At 48.4% G+C, this 21,559-nt stretch overlaps 1 long non-coding RNA gene across 1 annotated transcript; it reads left to right on the forward strand.

The window, feature by feature from the left end:
• The first annotated feature begins 14,746 nt into the window (after positions 1–14,746).
• LOC309653926 lies at positions 14,747–16,112 on the forward strand. The gene is made up of 2 exons (XR_014259649.1): positions 14,747–14,829; positions 15,835–16,112. It is a non-coding gene; the product is annotated as an uncharacterized lncRNA (long non-coding RNA).
• Positions 16,113–21,559: the final 5,447 nt, after the last annotated feature.

Raw genomic sequence — 21,559 nt, forward strand, 5'->3', positions numbered from 1 at the left:
TCTCCGCATCAAAGGTGCCTGAGAGTCCCCAACTCTCTCCACATCACTGGTATGTTAACGCCCCCAGCTGTCTGCACATCACAGGAGTGTGAACGTCCCTAGTTGTCTCCATATCACAGGTGCGTGAAAGCCCCCAGCTCTCTCCCTTTCACATGTGGGTGACAGCCCCAAGCTCTCTCCTGATCACAGGTGAGTGACAGCCCCCAGCTCTCTCCCCATCACAGGTATGTGACAGCCCCCACCTGTGTCCACATCACAGGTATGTGACAGTCCCCAGCTCTCTCCCCATCACAGGTGTTTGACAATTTTCATCTCTCTCCCCATCACAGGTATGTGAGAGCCCCCAGTTGTCTCCACATCACAGGTTTGTGACAGACCCCAGCTCTCTCCCCATCACAGGTGTTTGACAGTCCCCATCTCTCCCTCCATCACAGGTGTGTGACAGTCCCCAGCTCTCCCTCCATCACAGGTGTGTGACCGTCCCCATCTATCTCCATATCACAGGTGCGTGACTACGCCCAGCTCTCTCCCCTTCACAGGTGGGTGACAGCCCCAAGCTCTCTCCTGATCACAGGTGAGTGACAGCCCCCAGCTCTCTCCCCATCACAGGTGACTGATATCCCCCATCTCTCTTCCCATCTCAGGTGAGTAACCGCCCTCAACTCTCTCCCCATCATAGGTATGTGAAAGCCCCCAACTGTAACAGCATCACAGCTGTTTTACAGTCCCCATCTCTCTCCCCATCACAGGTGTGTGATAGCCCCAAACTGTCTCCCCATTACAGGTGAGTGACGGCTCCAAGCTCTCTCCGAATTACAGGTATATGATAGCCCCCAGCAGTCTTCACATCACAGGTATGTGACAACGCCAAGCTCTCTCCCCATCACGGGTGTGTTACCTTCCCCAATTGTCTCCATATCAGAGGTGCGTGAAAGCCCCCAGCTCTCTTCCCTTCACCGGTGGGTGAGAGCCCCAAGCTCTCTCCTTATCACAGGTGAGAACAAGCCCCCAGCTCTCTCCCCATCACAGGTGTTTGATATTCCCCATCTCTCTCCCTATCACAGGTGTGTGACAGCCCCCAGCTCTCTCCCCATCACAGGTATGTGACAGCTCCCAGCTGTCACTGCATCAAAGGTATTTGACAGCCCCCAGCTGTCTCAGCAAAACAGGTATGTTTCAGTCCCCATCACTCTCCCCATCACAGGTGTGTCACAGCCCCCATCTCTCTCCCCATCACAGGTGAGTGACGGCCCCCAGCTTTCTCCCCATCACATGTATGTGACAGCCCCCAGCTGTCTCCGCATCAAAGGTGCCTGACAGCCCCCAACTCTCTCCGCATCACTGGTATGTTAACGCCACCAGCGGTCTGCACATCACAGGTGTGTGACCGTCCCCAGTTATCTCCATATCACAGGTGCGTGAAAGCCCCCAGCTCTCTCCCCTTCACATGTGGGTGACCGCCCCAAGCTCTCTCCTGATCACAGGTGAGTGACAGCCCCCAGCTCTCTCCCCATCACAGGTATGTGACAGCCCCCACCTGTGTCCACATCACAGGTATGTGACAGCCCCCAGCTCTCTCCCCATCACAGGTGTTTGACATTCATCACCTCTCTCCCCATCACAGGTGTGTGACAGACCCCAGCTCTCTACTCATCAGAGCTATTTGACATTCCCCAGCTGTCACTGCATCACAGTTGCCTGACAGCCCCCAGCTTTCTCCCCATCACAGGTATGTGACAGCCCCCAGCTGTCTCAGGATCACAGGTATGTGGCAGTCCCCATCTCTCTCCGCATCACAGGTGTGTGACAGCCCTCAGCTCTCTCCCCATCACAGGTGAGTAACGGCCCTCGGCTGTCTCCCCATCACATGTATGTGACAGACCGCAGCTGTCTGCGCATCAAAGGTGCCTGACAGTCCCCAACTCTCTCCACATCACTGGTATGTTAACGCCCCCAGCTCTCTCCCTATCACAGTTGTGTGACCGTCCCCAGGTGTCTCCATATCACAGGTGAGTGACAATGTCCAGCTCTCTCCCATTCACAGGTGTGTGACAGCCACCAGCTTTCTCCCCATCACAGGTGAGTGACAGCCCCCAGCTCTCTCCCCATCACAGGTATCTGAGAGCCCCCATCCGTCTCCACATCACAGGAGCCAAACATCCCCCACCTCTCTCCCCATCACATGTATGTCACAACGCCCATTGTCTCCACATCACCGGTATGAGGCAACCACTAGCTGTCTACACATCACAGGTATGTGTGAGCCCCAGCTCTCTCCCCATCACAGGTGAGTGACAACCCCCAGCTCTCTCCCCATCACAGGAGTGTGACAGACCCCTGCTGTCTCCCCATCACAGGTGAGTGGTAGGCGCCAGCTTTCTCCCCATCACAGGTATGTGACAGCCCCCAGCTGATTCCGCATCACAGGAGCCTGACAGCCCCCAACTTTCTCCCCATCACAGTTGTGTGTCAACCCCAAGCTGTCTCCACATCACAGGTATGTGAAACACACCAGCTGTCTCCGCATCACAGGTATCTGACAGCCCCCAGGTCTCTCCCCATCACAGGTGTTTGACAGTCCCCATCTTTCTTCCCATCACAGGTGTGTGACATCCCCCAGCTGTCTCCCCATCCCCGGTGAGTGACAGCCCCCAGCTGTCTACCCATCACAGGTGTGTGAAGCCCCAGCTCTCTCCCCATCACAGGTGAGTGATAGGTCCCAGCTCTCTCCCCATCTCAGGTATGTGACAGCCCCCAGCTGTCTCTATATCACAAGTATGTGACAGCAACTGCCTGACTCGGCATCACAGGTATGTAACTGACCCCAGCACTCTCACCATCAGAGGTGTTTGACAGTCCCCATCTCTTTCCCGTTCACAAGTGAGTGAAAGCCCCAAGCTCCCTTCCCATCACAGGTGTGTGACATCCCCCCGCTCTCTCCCCATCGCCGGTGAGTGACAGCCCCCAGCTCTCTCCCAATCACAGCAGTGTGACAGCCCCCAGCTCTCCTAGAATTACAAGTAAGTTACAATCCCCATCTCTCTCTCCATCACAGGTGTGTGACAACCCGAAGCTCTCTCCCCATCAGAGGTGTGTGACATCCCCCAGCTCTATCCCCATCACCAGTGAATTACAGCCCCCAGCTCTCTCCCCATCACTGGTATGTGACAGCCCCCAGCAGTCTCCATATCACAGGTGCCTGACAAACCCCAAGTCTCTCCCCATCACAGGTATGTGACAGCCCCCACGTCTCTCACCATCACACGTGTTTGATAGTCCGCATGTCTTTCCCCATCACAGGTGTGTGATAGCCGCCAGCTCTCTCCCAATTACAGGTGAGTCACCGTCCCCAGCTCGCTCCGCAACACAGGTGTGTCAGTCCCCAACTCTCTCCCCATCACAGGGGAGTGACAGTCCCCATCCCTTCCCCTTCACAGGTGTGTGACAGCCCCCAGCTCTCTCCCCATCACAGGTGTGTGACAACACCCAGCTGTCTCCACATCACAAGTATGTGACAGCAACTACCTGACTCCGCATTAAAGGTATGGAACTGGCCCCAGCACTCTCCCCATCAGAAGTGTTTCACAGTCCCCATCTCTTTCCCCTTCACAAGTGAGTGACAGTCCCAAGCTCCTTTCCCATCACAGGTGTGTGACATCCCACTGCTCTCTACCCATATCCGGTAAGTGACAGCCCACAGCTCTCTCCCAATCACAGCAGCGTGACAGTCGACATCTGTCTTAGAATTACAAGTAAGTGACAATCCCCATCTCTCTCCCCATCACAGGTGTGTGACATCCCCCTGCTCTCTCCCCATCACCGGTGAGTTACAGACCCCAGCTCCCACCCCATCACTGGTATGTGACAGCCCCCAACTGTCTCCATATCACAGGTGCCTGACAAACCCCAAGTCTCTCGCCATCACTGGTATGTGACAGCCCCCACGTCTCTCACCATCACAGGTGTTTGATAGTCCGCATGTCTTTCCCCATCACAGGTGTGTGATAGCCGCCAGCTCTCTCCCCATTACAGGTGAGTGACAGCCCCAAGCTCGCTCCCCGTTACAGGTGTGTCAGTCCCCAACTCTCTCCCCATCACAGGGGAGTGACAATCCCCATCCCTTCCCTTTCATAGGTGTGTGACAGCCCCCAGCTCTCTCCCCATCACAGGTGAGCGACGGCCCCCAGCTCTCTCCACATCACAGGTGTGTGAGAGCCCCCAGCTGTGTCCGCATCACAGGTGCTGCAAGCCCCCAACTCTCTCCCCATCACAGGTATGTGACAGCCCCCAGTTGTCTCCACATCACAGGTATGTGACAGACCCCAGCTCTCTCCCCATCACAGGTGTTTGACTGTCCCCATCTCTCGCTCCATCACAGTTGTGTGACAGCCCCCAGCTCTCCCTCCATCACAGGTGTGTGACCGTCCCCATCTATCTCCATATCACAGGTGCGTGACTACGCCCAGCTGTCTCCCCTTCACAGGTGGGTGACAGCCCCAAGCTCTCTACCCATCAGAGCTATTTGATATCCCCCAGCTGTCACTGCATCACAGTTGCCTGACAGCCCCCAGCTTTCTCCCCATCATAGGTATGTGACAGCCCCCAGCTGTCTCAGCATCACAGGTATGTGACAGTCCCCATCTGTCTCCCCATCACAGGTGTGTCACAGCCCCCAACTCTCTCCCCATCACAGGTGAGTGACGGCCCCCAGCTGTCTCCCCATCACATGTATGTGACAGACCCCAGCTGTCTCCGCATCAAAGGTGCCTGAGAGTCCCCAACTCTCTCCACATCACTGGTATGTTAACGCCCCCAGCTGTCTGCACATCACAGGTGTGTGAACGTCCCCATTTGTCTCCATATCACAGGTGCGTGAAAGCCCCCAGCTCTCTCCCTTTCACAAGTGGGTGACAGCCCCAAGCTCTCTCCTGATCACAGGTGAGTAACAGCCCCCAGCTCTCTCCCCATCACAGGTACGTGACAGCCACCACCTGTGTCCACATCACAGGTATGTGACAGTCCCGAGCTCTCTCCCCATCACAGGTGTTTGACAATCTTCATCTCTCTCCCCATCACAGGTATGTGACAGCCCCCAGTTGTCTCCACATCACAGGTTTGTGATAGACTCCAGCTCTCCCCCCATCACAGGTGTTTGACAGTCCCCATCTCTCACTCCATCACAGGTGTGTGACAGCCCCCAGCCCTCCCTCCATCACAGGTGTGTGACCGTCCCCATCTATCTCCATATCACAGGTGCGTGACTACGCCCAGCTCTCTCCCCTTCACAGGTGGGTGACAGCCCCAAGCTCTCTCCTGATCACAGGTATGTGACAGCCCACAGCTATCTCCACATCACAGGTGTGTGACAGTCCCCAGCTGTGTCCGCATCACAGGTGCCTGAAAGCCCCCAACTCTCTCCCCATCACAGGTATGTGACAGCCTCCAGTTGTCTCCACATCACAGGTATGTGACAGACCCCAGCTCTCTCCCCATCACAGGTGTTTGACAGTCCCCATCTCACGCTCCATCACAGGTGTGTGACCGTCCCCATCTATCTCCATATCACAGGTGCGTGACTATGCCCAGCTCTCTCCCCTTCACAGGTGGGTGACAGCCCCAAGCTCTCTCCTGATCACAGGTGAGTCACAGCCCCCAGCTCTCTCCCCATCACAGGTGACTGACATCCCCCATCTCTCTTCCCATCTCAGGTGAGTAACCGCCCTCAGCTCTCTCCTCATCATAGGTATATGAAAGCCCCCACTGTAACAGCATCACAGGTATCTTACAGTCCCCATCTCTCTCCCCATCACAGGTGTGTGATAGCCCCAAACTGTCTCCCCATCACAGGTGAGTGACGGCTCCCAGCTCTCTCCGAATTACAGGTATATGAGCCCCCAGCAGTCTCCATATCACAGGTATGTGACAACGCCAAGCTCTCTCCCCATCACAGGTGTGTTACCGTCCCCAGTTGTCTCCATATCACAGGTGCGTGAAAGCCCCCAGCTCTCTCCCCTTCACCAATGGGTGAGAGCCCCAAGCTCTCTCCTGATCACAGGTGAGTGACAGCCCCCAGCTCTCTCCCCATCACAGGTGTTTGATATTCCATATCTCTCTCCCCATCACAGGTGTGTGACAGTCCCCAGCTCTCTCCCCATCACAGGTATGTGACAGCTCCCAGCTGTCAGAGCATCACAAATATTTGACAGCCCCAGCTGTCTCAGCACAACGGGTATGTGACAGTCCCCATCACTCTCCCCATCACAGGTGTGTCACAGCCCCCAGCTCTCTCCCCATCACAGGTGAGTGACGGCCCCCAGCTGTCTCCCCATCACATGTATGTGACAGCCCCCAGCTGTCTCCGCATCAAAGGTGCCTGACAGCCCCCAACTCTCTCCGCATCACTGGTATGTTAACGTCCCCAGCGGTCTGCACATCACAGGTGTGTGAACGTCCCCAGTTTTCTCCATATCACAGGTGCATGAAAGCCCCCAGCTCTCTCCCCTTCACATGTGGGTGACAGCCCCAAGCTCTCTCCTGATCACAGGTGAGTGACAGCCCCCAGCTCTCTCCCCATCACAGGTATGTGACAGCCCCCACCTGTGTCCACATCACAGGTATGTGACAGCCCCCAGCTCTCTACCCATCAGAGCTATATGACATCCCCCAGCAGTCACTGCATCACAGTTGCCTGACAGCCCCCAGCTTTCTCCCCATCATAGGTATGTGACAGCCCCCATCTATCTCCACATCACAGGTATGTGACAACGCAAAGCTCTTTCCCCATCACATTTGTGTGACCATCCCCAGCTGTCTCCATATCACAGGGGTGTGAAAGTTCCTCGCTCTCTCCCCTTCACAGGTGGGTGACAGCCCCCAGCTCTAGCCCCATCAAAATTGATTGACAGACCCCATCTCTTTCCACATCACAAGTGAGTGTCAGCCCCAAGCTCTCCTCCCATCACAGGTGAGTGACGGCCCCCAGCTGTCTCCCCATCACAGGTAAGTGACAGCCCCCAGCTCTCTCTTCATCACAGGTATGTGAAAGAAACCAGCTGTCTCCGCATCACAGGTATCTGACAGTCCCCATCTCTTTCCCCATCACAGGTGCGTGACAGCCCCCAGCACTCTCCCCATCACAGGTATGTTACAGCCGCCACCTGTCTCCACATCAAAAGTATGTGACAACCACCAGCTCTCTCCCCATCATAGGTGTTTGACAGTCCCCATATCTCTCCCTGTCACAGGTGTGTGACCGTCCCAGCTCTCTGCATATAACAGGTGATTGAGAGCCCCCACCTCTCTTCCCATTTCAGGTGAGTAAGAGACCCCAGCTCACGCCCCATCCCAGGTATGTTACAGCCGCCACCTGTCTCCACATCACAAGTATGTGACAACCACCAGCTCTCTCCCCATCATATGTTTTTGACAGTCCCCATCTCTCTCCCCGTAACAGGTGTGTGACAGCCGCCAGGTCTCTCCCCATCACAGGTATATTATAGCCGCCAGCTGTCTTCACATCACAGGTATGTGACAGCCCCCAGCTTTCTCCACATCACAGGTATGTAACAGCCACCAGGTTTTTCCGCATCACAAGTATGTAACAGCCCCCTGCTGTCTCCGCATCACAGGTGCCTGACAGCCCCCAACGTTCTCCCCATTACCGTTATGTGACAGACCCAAAGTCTCTCTCCATCACAGGTGTTTGACTGTCCCCATAACTCTGCCCATCACAGGTGTGTGACAGCCGCCAGGTCTCTCCCCATCACTGGTGCGTGACAGCCACCAGCTCTCTACCCATCACAGGTGAGTGACAGCCACCAGCACTCTCCCCATCACAGGTATTTGAGAGCCCCCAGTTGTCTCTGCATCACAGTTGCCCGACAGCCCCCAACTCTCTCCCTATCACAGGTATTTGACAGCCCCCATCTCTCTTCCCATTACAGGTGAGTAAAAGACCCCAGCTCTCTCCCCATCACAGGTATGCGACAGCCTCCAGCTGTCCCCGCCTCACAGGTGTTTGACAGTCCCCATCTCTCTCCTCATCACACGTATGTGACAGCCCCCAACTCTCTCCCCATCACAGGTGAGTGACAGTCCCCAGCTCTCTCCCCTTCTGACGTATTTGACAGCCCCCAGCTGTTACCTCATCAAAGTTGCCTGTCAGCCCCCAATTCCCTCCCCATCACAGGTGTGTGACCGCCTCCAGCACTCTCCCCATCACAGGTATGTGACAGCCCCATCTTTCTTCCCATCACAGCTGAGTAAGAGCCCCCAGCTCTCTCCCTATCACAGGTATGTTACAGCCGCCACCTGTCTCCTGATCACAGGTATGTGACAACAACCAGCTCTCTCCCCATCATAGGTGTTTGACAGTCCCCATCTCTCTCCCCGTCACAGGTGTGTGACCGTCCCCATCTCTCTCCCCTTCACAGGTGTTTGACAGTCCCCATCTCTCTCCCCATCACAGGTGTGTGAAACTACCCAGCTCTCTCCCCATCACAGGTATGTAACTGCCTCTATCTCTCTCCCCATCACCGGTGAGTGACAGCCCCCAGCTATCTCCCCATCACAGGTGTGTGACAGCCCCCATCTCTCTCCCCATCACAGGTGAGTCACAGCCCCTAGCTCTCTCCCCATCACTGGTATGTGACAGCCCACAGCTGTCTGCACATCACAGGTGCATGACAGCCCCCAGCTCTCTCCCCATCTCAGGTATGTGACACCCCCCTGCTCTCTCCCCATCACAGGTATGTGACAGCCCCCAGCTGTCTCCACATCACAGGTATGTGACAGCCCCCAGCTGTGTCCCCATTATAGGTATATAACAACCCCCAGCTGTCTCCACATCACGTGTATGTGACAATCACAAGCTCTCTCCCCATCACAGGTGTGTGACCGTCCCCAGCTGTCTCCATATCACAGTTGCGTGACAGCCCGCTACCCTCTCCCCTTCACAGATGGGTGACAGCCCCCATCTCTCTCCCCATCACGGGTATGTGACAGTCCGCATCACTCTCCCCATCACTTCTATGTGACAACCCCCAGCTGTCTCCACATCACAAGTGTGTGACAGCCAGAAGCTCTCTCCCCATCACCGGTGTGTGACACTCCCCATCTGTCTCCATATCACATGTGCCTGACAGCCCCCCGCTCTCTCCCCATCACAGGTAGGTGATAGCCCCTATCTCTCTCCCAATCTCAGGTAGGTGACAGCCCCCACCTCTCTCCCCATCACAGGTGAGTCACAGCCCCCAGCTGTCTCCCCATCACAAGTATGTGACAGCTCCCAGGTCTCTCCCCATCACAGGTATGTGAAAATCCCCAGCTGTCTCCGCCCCACAGGTGCCTGACAGCCCCCAACTCTCTCCCCATCACAGGTAGGTGACAGCCCCCAGCTGTCTCCACATCACAGCTATGTGACAGCCCCCAGCTGTCTTCCCATCACCGGTATGTGGCAGCCCCCAGCTGTCTTCCCATCACAGGGGTGTGACAGCCCTCAGCTCTCTCCCTATCACAGGTGTGTGACAGCCCCCCTTCTCTTCTGGTCACCCCTCCCCCATTTGGCCACAGCCTCCTCCTTCCCGACGCCCCACAAAATCCTCACATCTACTCAGTTTTCCCTGAGACCCAAACTTCCCCAATGTAAGGTATAGTCAGAGCCAAACCTTGTTCTCGAGAACAGAGTGTTTGTTTGCTGGGCTGCTATGCTCCGTGCTCTTCTACAGAACATATCTTCCATGGTTTCTGTCTCTACATGGCTGTTTGTCCTTGATCCTGTCACCAGATCCCTTAGGATCTCAGAACGCTGACCTACAAAACTAGACCAGACCCAATGCCCTCTAAAGCCCCTTCTATTTCTGAAACCATGATTCTATGTGTTTTCTCCACAGTAGTCTCCCCCGGTCCTCTCTGTGACCCTTTTGTGTACCGTGTGAAAGTTTAGGGTCATACAGGTATTCTGTTGTTCCTCCCTCTGGATCTTCAGGTGAGGCCACACACCTGTGTCTTGTTGACACCTCCCCCGAAAGGTTTCACTGTATTTGTCCTCTCCTAAATGAAAGTCATGAATGAATCACCAATCCCCAAATTCCCTGGCAAATGCCTGTGCTATCAGACAGAGCCTGTGAAAACAGCCTAAATCAAGCCTGTCCTTTGCAGAAGAGATTTCCGACTTAACCATGCAGATTGCGGAAATGAGCAAGAATCTTCAGGAAGTGGAGAAGACCAGGAAGCAAGTGCAGCGAGAAAAGTCAGACCTCCAGGCTGCCCTGGAAGAGATGGAGGCACGTGTCTGAAATGTGAAAGAGGGCGGGGCGCTGTGGAAGGGGACTAGACCACCCCCAGTGGCCCTTCCTGCAGTAGGCTCTGTGTCTCCAATGGGAAGAATCCAGCCCCAACCCCGCCCTGGGGGGGGACCAGCTGCTCTCTGCTGCCTCGCCTCATGGGTGTTCTCTACTCCATCGTATTTCTCCTATTGAATAAATAAACTTGTTCATTATGTCCTCAACGTCTTCCTCTCAGAAAGCAAGAACTCAATCAATCAATCACTAAACATCCAGAGAGCCAGCTCAGAATCCCTTAGTTTTAACAGAGAGTTATACACGGTCATCTTTGGCTGCTGGGAATTCTGTGTGGTCCAAAGAGTGCAGGATCCTGATGCTATCACCAGCTGTGGCCAGAGAGGGGCGGATGCTTAAGAGGGTCTAGGGAAATTTACCCTATGCAGGATAACAGGAGAGCAATTCCTCTGTCTTTCTCTGTCTTTTTTGAGAAGAGGTTGGCTCCTGACTTATGGTCACTATTTAAAAAGACACAGTAATCAAAATTTTTACTAATTGAAAACGATGCTCTGTCCTCCTCAAGACATAAGATTGTTAACAACAAAGCTTCAGTTCTAGTTTCATTACTAGTAACAATTTGGGAGCAAACTCTTTGACCTTCTTGAGTACTGTTCTATTTATTTGTAAAATGAGCCTAATAATACCCTTTTTATCATAATGGGGATGAAAAACCTCATTCAAGAAGGTGGCTGCCCCCGGCAATCCCAATCACTCCTATACTTTTATCAGGGTTCCTTGCAGGATGAAGAGGGCAAGATTTTGCGTGTCCAGCTAGAGTTGAACCAGCTGAAATCTGAGCTTGACTGCAAGATCATTGAGAAGGAAGAAGAAATCGAGAAGCTGAAAAGAAACAGCGGGCAGCAAAGGCCATGCAGAGTGTGCTGGATGCTGAGATCCGGAGCCGGAATGTTGCTCTGAGGCTGAAGAAGAAGATGGAGAGAGACCTCAGTGAGATGGAGATTCAGCTGGGCCACTCCAACCGCCAGGTGGCAGAGACCCAGAAACACCTGTGCTCAGTCCAGAGCCAGCTCAAGGTGAGTGCACGGCCCCTGGAGGACCTGGCGGGACCTCAGCCTGCCCTGGGCTCCGGTCTCACCCCTGGTTTCTCGTGAAGGACTCCCAGCTGCATCTGGATGATGCCCTGAGGAGCAACGAGGACCTTAAGGAGCAGCTGGCCCTCGTGGAGCGCAGGAATGGCCTCTTGCTGGAGGAGCCGGAGGAGAGGAAGGTGGCCCTGGCGCGGACGGAGCGCACCCGCAAGCTGGCGGAGCGCGAGCTGCTGGAGGCCAGCGACCGCATGCAGCTCCTTCAACCCCACGTGTGTCCGTCCTCACTCCACTCTGGGTCCACCCTGGAGGCAGGCAGGACCCAGGCTTGATGGAGAGGAGATCCCACCACTCCTTCCAGGCTAGTGGTCAAGACAAACTTTCATTAGGCCTAGTTCTCGGAATAACTTGGTCTCTAGATGGACAGATTGCTGAGCTTTCTTTTATCTGAAGATAAAAGATCATGGGGAAATCAGAGCAAGGCATGACAAATTATTGCATATAAGGACTGGAAGAGGCTTCACAGAGGTGGTAACATTTAAGCTGCAAGCTTAGAAAATTAGGATTGTCTTTTGAAATAATTACTTTTAGGAAAGTTAAAGAATTTCTTGTTTCATTTCTTATTTTTTTGGACCACACCACATGGCATAAGGGATCTTAGTTCCCCAACCAGGGATCGAACCCGCACCCTGCGTGGTGGAAACACAAAGCCCTAATCACTGGACCGCCAGGGAATTCCCCCAAAATTCCTTGCTTTAAAAACTATTTTTTGAATTAGCCAAAAAACTAGAAAAATACCAACCATATTGTTAGCATTTTGGGGATCTCCTATTCTAGGTTCTTGTTTCTATACATAAATATGCTATTTTTTGTAAACGTGATCAATCCTTTTGCAACTTTTTTTCATTTAACAACGTGTTGTGAACATATTTCTATATTTTAAAATAGTTTCCTATGATACAGTTTTTAATGGCAGAAAAGCAGTCCATTTTAGTTGTGTATTATGGCACATTTATTTAATCAGTCTTCTACGGTTGGATATTTTTAGACTGTTCCCAATAAAAATTTTTAGGATTAGAAGATTGTATGACTAACTTCTTCATAACTAAATTTTCACATATATCCATGATTACTATTTCCTTAATATTCCTAAAAGTAAGTAAATTCCTGGAAGTATATATTCATGGTCAAAACAGCAAAGACATTTATGATATGTTGTAAATTGGTCTTTAACAAAGTTGTCCCAATTTTTACTCCCATGGGGAAAAGAAGTGAGAGTGCTTAGCTATTATTTTTTTTAATCTTCACCGATTTTATGGTTGGAAATGCCTCATTTTAAAAATTCTTATTTGTTTGATTACTAATGAGGTGGAACATTTTTGTCGTATTTGTTGGCTATTTGTATTTCTTCTGGTGTGTCTTAGCTATTTGTACTTTTGCCCTTTTTTCTTAATGATTTGTCTTTTTTACATATTAAGGAAGGAAATATTTTTTCAGTAATGCACATTGCAAATGTTTTCTCGTTTGTCATCAACCTAACAACTCTGTACAATGTTTTGATCATGAGAATTATTTTTCATTTCACATAGTTATGTCAACCATTTCCTTGTTCCAGCACCTTTAACTAAATAATTTATCCTTCCTCAAATATTTGAATGTCCACATTTATCATTTACTCACTTCTTTTATGTACAATTCTCGGGCCTGTTCTGGGATATCTGTCCTATCAAAAATGAAAGTCTTTTTAATTTTTTTTTTCACCTGTGTGAAAAATAAGAAATGGAACGTTCTCGAGCTTGACTTCTTTCCCCACCCAACCCTCTCCCTTCCAATCGTTGTAAGTGTCCAAATGTAGCCCGAACCTCTTATCTAATTTTTCTTGTAGAACACGTGCCTGATAAATACCAAGAAAAAACTGGCAGCTGACATAGCCCAATGCCAGGCAGAGGTGGAGAAGTCTATCCAGGAGTACAAAAATGCAGAGGAGAAGGCCAAGAAGGCCGTCACGGATGTGCACTCCATTCTTTCTTATCAGAGATGCTGTCTGGAGATAAGAAAGGGGCTTCTACGCCGCCCCTTTGGGACCTGCAAGTAGGTTTCCTCTCCTCACCCCTGCATTCAGTCAGTGGTGGCTTCCCGGAGAGACGGAAGGAGACGGAGCCTCAGCAGAGGCAAAGTGGGAGGGGAACCATGCAGCATCAGTGGTGGCTGCCGGAAGGAGGAAAGCATCAGCGTGCCTAGTACCAGCCTCACAGCACCCTCCGTGTGCCCGCATAGGCGGGGTGGGTGGCCCACTGATGCCTCTTGTGAACTTAACCAGGCGGCCATGATGGCCGAGGTGCTGACAGAGAAGGAGCAGGACACCAGCGCCCACCTGGCACGGATGAAGAAGCACCTGGAGCAGACGGTGAAGGACCTGCAGCACCGCCTGGACGAGGCTGAGCAGCTGGCCTTGAAGGGCGGCAAGAAGCACATCCAGAAGCTGGAGGCCAGTGTGGGTCTCTCAATCTCTCTGAATCCGGGAAGTGAAAACGGCATTCCCCGATCCTTCTCTCTTCTTGTATATTGACTCCCATCCTTATCCTGTGGCTGGGGACAGCCACCCAATATCGTCAGTAGGTCCTGAGTTAATTAACATCCCCCAAGACTGACTATATAAGTATCTTTCTTGATTGTAGGTACGTGAGCTTGAAGGAGAGGTAGGTTGAAAGTGAGCAGAAACGTAATGCTGAGGCTGTTAAAGGTTTGCGGAAACACGAGAGAAGAGTAAAGGAACTCACCTACCAGGTAAGGGGAAGAGCTTTCTAGAATATCCAGACTTCCTGAACAAAGGGAAATTGAAAACCTGGTGACTATGTCGTACTCACAAATAGCTACATGTTAACTTGATATACATAAGGGGCAAATGACACAATCACCTATCACAGACCCTTTCCTAAGCTAGGAAAATCAGGAAGGCCTTTAGAAAATCGTGTAAGTGAGGAAAGAATACAGGTTTCAAAGACAGATAAACTGGTATTAGTCCTAGTTTGGCCTCTTACTTTTTAAACTCGGATAGGTTACCTAACACTCTCAACCTTAATTCATCACCTGTAAAATAGAATAAAAACATCTACTCACCAGAGTAGGGAGGTAAGGATTAGAGACGTGTATAACTCTCCAATATAGTGCCTGCACACAGTGGACATTAAACAAGAGTGGCTACTGTTAATACTATGAAGGAAGCCTCAGAGTGGACCACATTTACCCCAGGCCCACCTGCCATCATATCAAAGTGATTTACTTCACCACCTGTAGTGGGTTGATTTTGTTGGATTCAATGCAGACCATTTTTGTCAAACTTCCAGACTGAGGAAGACTGCAAGAATGTTCTCAGGCTGCAAGACCTGGTAGATAAATTACAGGCAAAGGTGAAATCATACAAGAGACAAGCTGAGGAGGCTGTAAGTATCTTTAAGCCCTTGAGGGAAGAAGAAAACTTCGTTGGGGGTAGAAAGTATATTAAGAGAATGTGTTAATGAGAAAGAAAGAGACCAAGTAAGAATATGTCATTCTTATTTTAAGAGAGATGATATAAATATGAATTTACCCCCAAATCCTAATTATAGAATAAGACCTCAAAACGAGATATTTTTATTATTAAGCAATTTGTAGGGGTTGGGGGAAAAAAAGAAAATTCCAAATAACCCACCTTACTTGATAGCTGCAAAGAATATCCAGCAGAAAATCTAACACCATGATAAATATTCCTCTCCCTCTAGAAATGCACAAAATCAATTGTTCCCAAAAGCCAAACAGAAATCTTTTACCCCAGCTGACTCCTTCCCTCACTACCACTGTCATCAGCAGGGACTTATCCCTGCACATTCGCTGTAGCAAATTAGGATGTGTTGGAAGGTTCTCCAGCTTCACTTTTCCTGGTTGTTCCCCACTCTTCCAGACACAGTGGAGTGGGAAAGAGGTAAGAAAAGGGAACACGAAAGGGAGAGGCACGAATGGTAGTAAGTCCAACCAACAAAGGGCATACTTTCTTCCTATCCCCATCCCCCCACCCGCAGCGTCTCTGTATACCAGAGTCAAAATATATGGCAAAAACATTTCAACTGGGATTTTCCCGAAGTTAGAATTTGACCTTACATTTATTGTCTAACCTCTGTGAGCGAGCGCACATGGGTCTCTTCCTCCTTTTCACTCAGTCCATACATCGTAAATAGACTTCACGTATACCTGGGTTTGACATAATGAGCTCGTCTCTTCCATTTCAAAACTATTTCTTCTTTCATTCTTTAGAATAAAAAATGTAATTGAAGTTACAACTTCTGTCTGCATTTGAAATCAGATATGACAAACAAACCGTAAGAAGAAAATATCTGAGTTGAGAAAATAATCCTGTTTGTGAAAAGTGCAATGAGAACCACAAAGTCTAACTCTCACAACTCTATTCTTAGGAGGAACAATCCAATGCTAATCTTGCCAGGTTCCGCAAGCTCCAGCACGAGCTGGAGGAGGCCGAGGAACGGGCTGACATTGCCGAGTCCCAGGTCAACAAGCTGCGGGTGAAGAGCCGGGAGATTCACACACAAGTCAGTGCAGAGTGAACACATCTGCCTGATGCTGCCAAGGGGCTGAAGAAATGCACAAAATGTGCTATTTTGGGTCACTTGCTTTGTGATGTTTTTCTCTTCATGTTGAATAAATAAAAACTACAGTGAACTGATAAACTGAACCAGACTTATTTACTTCCAAAATTATTTATTCTCAAACACAGTTCTCACCTAGCTATTATTTTTTAACATTATATATGGCTTTGTGGAACATTCAATATCTGTACCTCCCTCACCACCCCGCATCCCTGTTCCCATCTCCAGCTCCACCACACACACACACAATTACCTTTTACTGGACTTAATTTTATTAAATCTCTCTAGACTGTTACAAATGACTAAGGAAACCACTCATGGAGGTTACCCCTTCAGACAGGACACACTCATGCACCCACTGAACAGGTGGTTACTGAGCATCTACTATGCGCCGGGCACTGCTCTCAGTACTATGGGAATAGCAGTGAACAAAGCATACTTCCCTCCCTCTGGGAACTTATATTCTGCAAGGAAAGAAAGGCAGACAACAAATAAGAAGCTGTGTCTACTATATTTAAAATAGATAATCAACAAGAACCTACTGTATAGCACAGGGAACTCGGCTCAGTATTCTGTAATAACCTAAACGGGAAAAGAATTCGAAAAAGAATGGACACTTGTATGGGTATAAATGATTCACTCTGCTGTACACCTGTAACTAACACATCATTGTTAATCAACTATACTCCAACATAAAATTTTTGTAAAAAGATCTACAAAAAAAATAAGAAGCTGTGTAATGTGTCAGGTAAGTGCTCATGAGAAATGAAAAAAGTAAGAGGGAGGCAGTTAGTACTTTGTAGAGAGGAGTCAAGCAAGGCCTCTCTAAGAAAAACACATTTGAGCTGAGACCTGAAGGAGGCAAGAGTATTCCAGGCAGAGGGAACAAAAGAAAATGCAAAGGCCCTGAGGCAGGGGCAGTTTGGCATGTCCCAGGGACAGGAAGGAGGCCAGCAGGGCTAGAGGAGAATGAGCAAGATAGTTACGGCATAAGAGAGGAACCTGGGACCCCAGGGATCATGTAGGGCTTCAGGGCCACCTGAAGACTTTTTTCTTCACTCAGAGTGAGATGGGAAATCTTTGGAGTGTTTTGAGCAGAGGAGTGATATTAACACACATTTTAAAAGAATCACTCTGGGGACTTCCCTGGTGGTGCAGTGGTTGAGAATCTGCCTGCCAATGCAGGGGACACGGGTTCGAGCCCTGGTCCTGGAAGATCCCACATGCCGCGGAGCAACTAAGCCCATGCACCACAACTACTAATCCTGTGCTCTAGAGCCCGCAAGCCACAACTACTGAGCCCACATGCTGCAACTACTGAAGCCCTCACACCTAGAGCCTGTGCTCCGCAACAAGAGAAGCCACTGCAATGAGAAGCCTCTGCACTGCAAGGGAGAGTAGCCCCCTCTCACCGCAACTAGAGAAAGCCCGTGCACAGCAAAGAAGACCCAACACAGCCAAAATGAATAAATAAATCTTTAAAAAAAAAGAATCACTCTGCTGCATTGAGAATACAATGAAGGGGGCAGAGGTAGAAACTGTGAGACCAGTTAGGAGTCTACTGCAAAATGAAAGATAAAAATGACAGTGGCTTAGACCAGAGAGATAGGCAGTGGGAGATGACGAGAAGCAGATGGATTCTAGATGTACTGTGAAGGTAGCGCACATAGGGTTTTCTGACAGATTGGATGGATGAGTGGGTGAGGGTGAGAGAGAGAGAGAGAGAGAGAGAGAGAAAGGACTTATGAAAAGAGGAAGAATAAAACAAGAAAGATTTAGTGCAGTATAAACATGAGAAGTTTGGTATCTAGAAAGAGAGGAAGCAGTAGAACAAAAATGCAATCTAGACAAAAATTGTACTTTATGCACTCCTGTCCCTCTTCCACCTTCTACCATCCACACTCCCTTGCCTCCCAAACCCTATCAGCCTCACTCCTTTACAGTATAAACTGCACAGGCCTCAATCGCAAAAATGTCTAAAATTAATAACAGTTTAAAACAAAAAAATTCAAAATACTCTCCTAAATTAAATTTTGGATCAAAGAGGCAACCAAAAGTAGAATCACAAAAACTTCTAGAAGTAAACATAAGAGTAAATCTTTGTGACCTTGGTTTACACAAAGATTTCTTAGATGCCAACACCAAAAGCACAAGCCATGAGAGAAAAAATTGATAAACTAGATTTCATCAAAATTCAGTTTCTGCACTTTGAAAAACACTGTTAAACAGAATGAAAGGACAAGCCACCGACTGAGAAAAAGTATTTGCAAATTATACCCCTGATAAAGGACTTGTGTCCAGAATACATACAGAAATCTATATCTTCACTAAAAAGAAAACAAATCACCCAATTTTTAAAGAGCCAAAAGATTTAAACAAACATTTCACCAAAGAAGATATACACAGAGCACATGAAAAATGCTCATCATGAATCATTAGGGGACTAAAAATTAAAACATAATGAGATATCACAACACACCTATTACAATGACTAAAAGTCCAAGTGTTGGCCAAGAGGTGGAGGTACTGGACCTCTCACACTGGCTAGTGGTCATGTAAAACATTTTGGAAAATAGTTTGGCAGCCTCTTAAAAAGTTAAGAAATTACCCATTTGTTCCAGTCGTTCCACTTCTAGGTATTTACTCAAGAGAAATGAAAACGTATGTCCACACAAATACTCACAGCATATTTATCTGTAATAGCCCCAACTGAAAACCACCCAAATGGCCATTAACAGGTGAATGGACAAACACATTGTGGTAAATCCATATAATGTAATACTACAAAATGATAAAAATAAACTATTGGGTTTCCCTGGTGGCGCAGTGGTTAAGAATCCGCCTGCCAATGTAGGGGACACGGGTTCGAGCCCTGGTCCAGGAAGATCCCACATGCCGTGGAGCAACTAAGTCCATGCACCACAACTACTGAGCCTGCGCTCTAGAGCCCGAGAGCCACAACTACTGAAGCCCACGCACCTAGAGCCCGTGCTTCACAACAAGAGAAGCCACCACAATGAGAAGCCCGCACATCGCAACGAAGAGTAGCCTCCGCTCGCCACAACCAGAGAAAAGCCCGCCCGCAGCAACGAAGACCCAACGCAGCCAGAAACAATAAATAAATAAAATAAATAAAATTTTTTAAAAAATGATAAATATAAACTATTAACACACACAAAAACATGGATGGATCTCAAAATAATAATGCTGATGGAAAGTAGCCAGACCAAAAATGTGTAGACTCTATTATTCCATTTATATAAAATTCTAGGGAAAAAAAATGAATCTATAGTGACTGAAAGCTGACTAGTGGTTGCCTAGGGATAGAGAGGCAGGATTTATGGGAGGCACAGAAGGACAGTAGGATGTATTACAAAAGACCAGGAGGAAACTTTGGGGGTGATGGACATGTTCATTATCTTGTTTCAGATGATGGTGTCACAGTGTATACATATGTCGAGACTCTTTAAATATGTACAGTTCATTATACATCAATTATATCCCCATAAAGCTGTTAAAAGTTTTCATTGGGGGAAATACTACAATTATAGTGCTTTGGGAAAATAATAATTAGGATATTGTATGTCAAACTTTAAAGCCAGAGTTATAATTTTTGATAGGAATTACATTAAATCTATTTACCAGTTTGGGGAAAATTAGCTTACTTACTATGTTGATTCTTCCAATTCGTGAATAAAGTATGTTTTTCCATTTATTCAGATCCTCTTCAATTTCTGTCTTCCTTGTTTTACAGTTTCCAGCATACAAGTCCTGTACATGTTTTGTTAGATTTACACCTAAATTCTTCTTTTTCTTTCTTTTTGTTTTTAAGTAATTGTAAATTGTATTGTATTTCTTTGTTGATTTTTTTTTTGTGGCTGCATTGGGCCTTCGTTGCTGCACGCAGGCTTTCTCTAGTTGCAGCGAGCGGGGGGCTACTCTTCATTGCGATGCGCGGGCTTCTCACTGCGGTGGCTTCTCTTGTTGTGGAGCACGGGCTCTAGGCACATGGGCTTCAGTAGTTGTGGCTCTCGGGCTCTAGAGCATAGGCTCAGTTGTTGTGGTGCACGGCCTGAGTTGCTCCATGGCATGTGGGATCTTCCCGGACCAGGGATCAAACCTGTGTCCCCTGCATTGGCAGGCAGATTTTTAACCACTGCGCCACCAGGGAAGTCCCTGTATTTCTAATTTCGGTGTCCACATGTTCACTGCTAGCATACAGCCTAAAGAAATACAACTGATTTTTGTATGTTTATGTTATACACTGAAACCCTACTGAACTCACTTCATAGTTTTGAGATTGGGGGGAAATTCTTTGGGATTTTCTACATCAACAATCATGTACCTCAGAAAACAACCACTTAAGGTGAATCTAAATTAATTAAAATGAAGTCCAAAATTACACAGTAAACTGTGGGGAAAAAGTCTGATTGGGATTTTATCATAAAAATCAAGCCAGAACTACTGAAATAAATTTATTTTCTCTTATACTTCATAAGATTTACGTTATAACTGCATCTCTGTTAATTCTCAGAACAAAGAATGAATCAATGTTGGAGTTGGGAGGGAAGGAACATCCTTCTCACAATCTTGTATGATGTGGCACCCTTTATGTTTAACTTTTGCAATGCAATCATAAAGAATGTCCTTTTTTGCAAAAACTGTATCATGTCTTCATTGATATTTTAAGGGTCTTCCTAATCCTTTGATCCTAAACTCACTCTCTTGAAGCACTTATTAGATCATCACTGTCCATGTTCAGAACTTTATAATTATTAACTTGTTCAGTGCTGCTGCATCACCCTGGCCAGTGGCTTTGCAGAATTCAAGCAGGTTTCTAATACCACTTTCATCAACTTCATTAAATTCTGAAAATTTTGCAGTATTTGTCATTTTATTTTGCAGTCATGTTGCACTAACTATTGCATATTTACAACACCTGATAATCAGTATGCTCATGTACTAGGGGATAACAAAACTGACTCCATATCAGATCTGTTTCTTTTACTTTAACCTTTGTACTTCGTTTTTGCTACAACTTAATGTTGCCTATAGCCTGAAATATACAGGATAGCCAATTCTCAAGGCTCTGGCCTTTACAGGTGTAACACTTTTCCATTCATAGAGAGATAAAAAGTTGCAGAACAGAGAATAACATTTGTCTTGTTGGAGGTTTACAGGAACACCATGACCTGACCTAAGTGGACAGTGCAAGAGCAAAGGATTCCGACACCAAGTTTGCAACAGCTAACAACACTCTCTCCCCTTTTAGTATAAAAAAAGCCTGAATTCTACCTCAGGGAAGATCGTTCTAGCCCATCTTACCTGAGGACCCTAGCCCACCATCTTCTCGGTCTGCTGGCTTTCTGAATAAAGTCACTATTCCTTGCCCCAACCACTCGTCTCTCGATTTGTTGACCTGTTGTGCGGCAAGCAATATGAGCTTGGGCTCCGTAACGATCATTAGAGAATACTTATTGTTTTCTTATGCCACATCGCTACTGTGGAGACTCTAATAACAGGCATTGTACTA

The sequence above is a fragment of the Balaenoptera physalus genome, assembly GCF_965194825.1.
Source record: "Balaenoptera physalus genome assembly, contig: HAP1_SCAFFOLD_1468, whole genome shotgun sequence".
Lineage (NCBI taxonomy): Eukaryota > Metazoa > Chordata > Mammalia > Artiodactyla > Balaenopteridae > Balaenoptera > Balaenoptera physalus.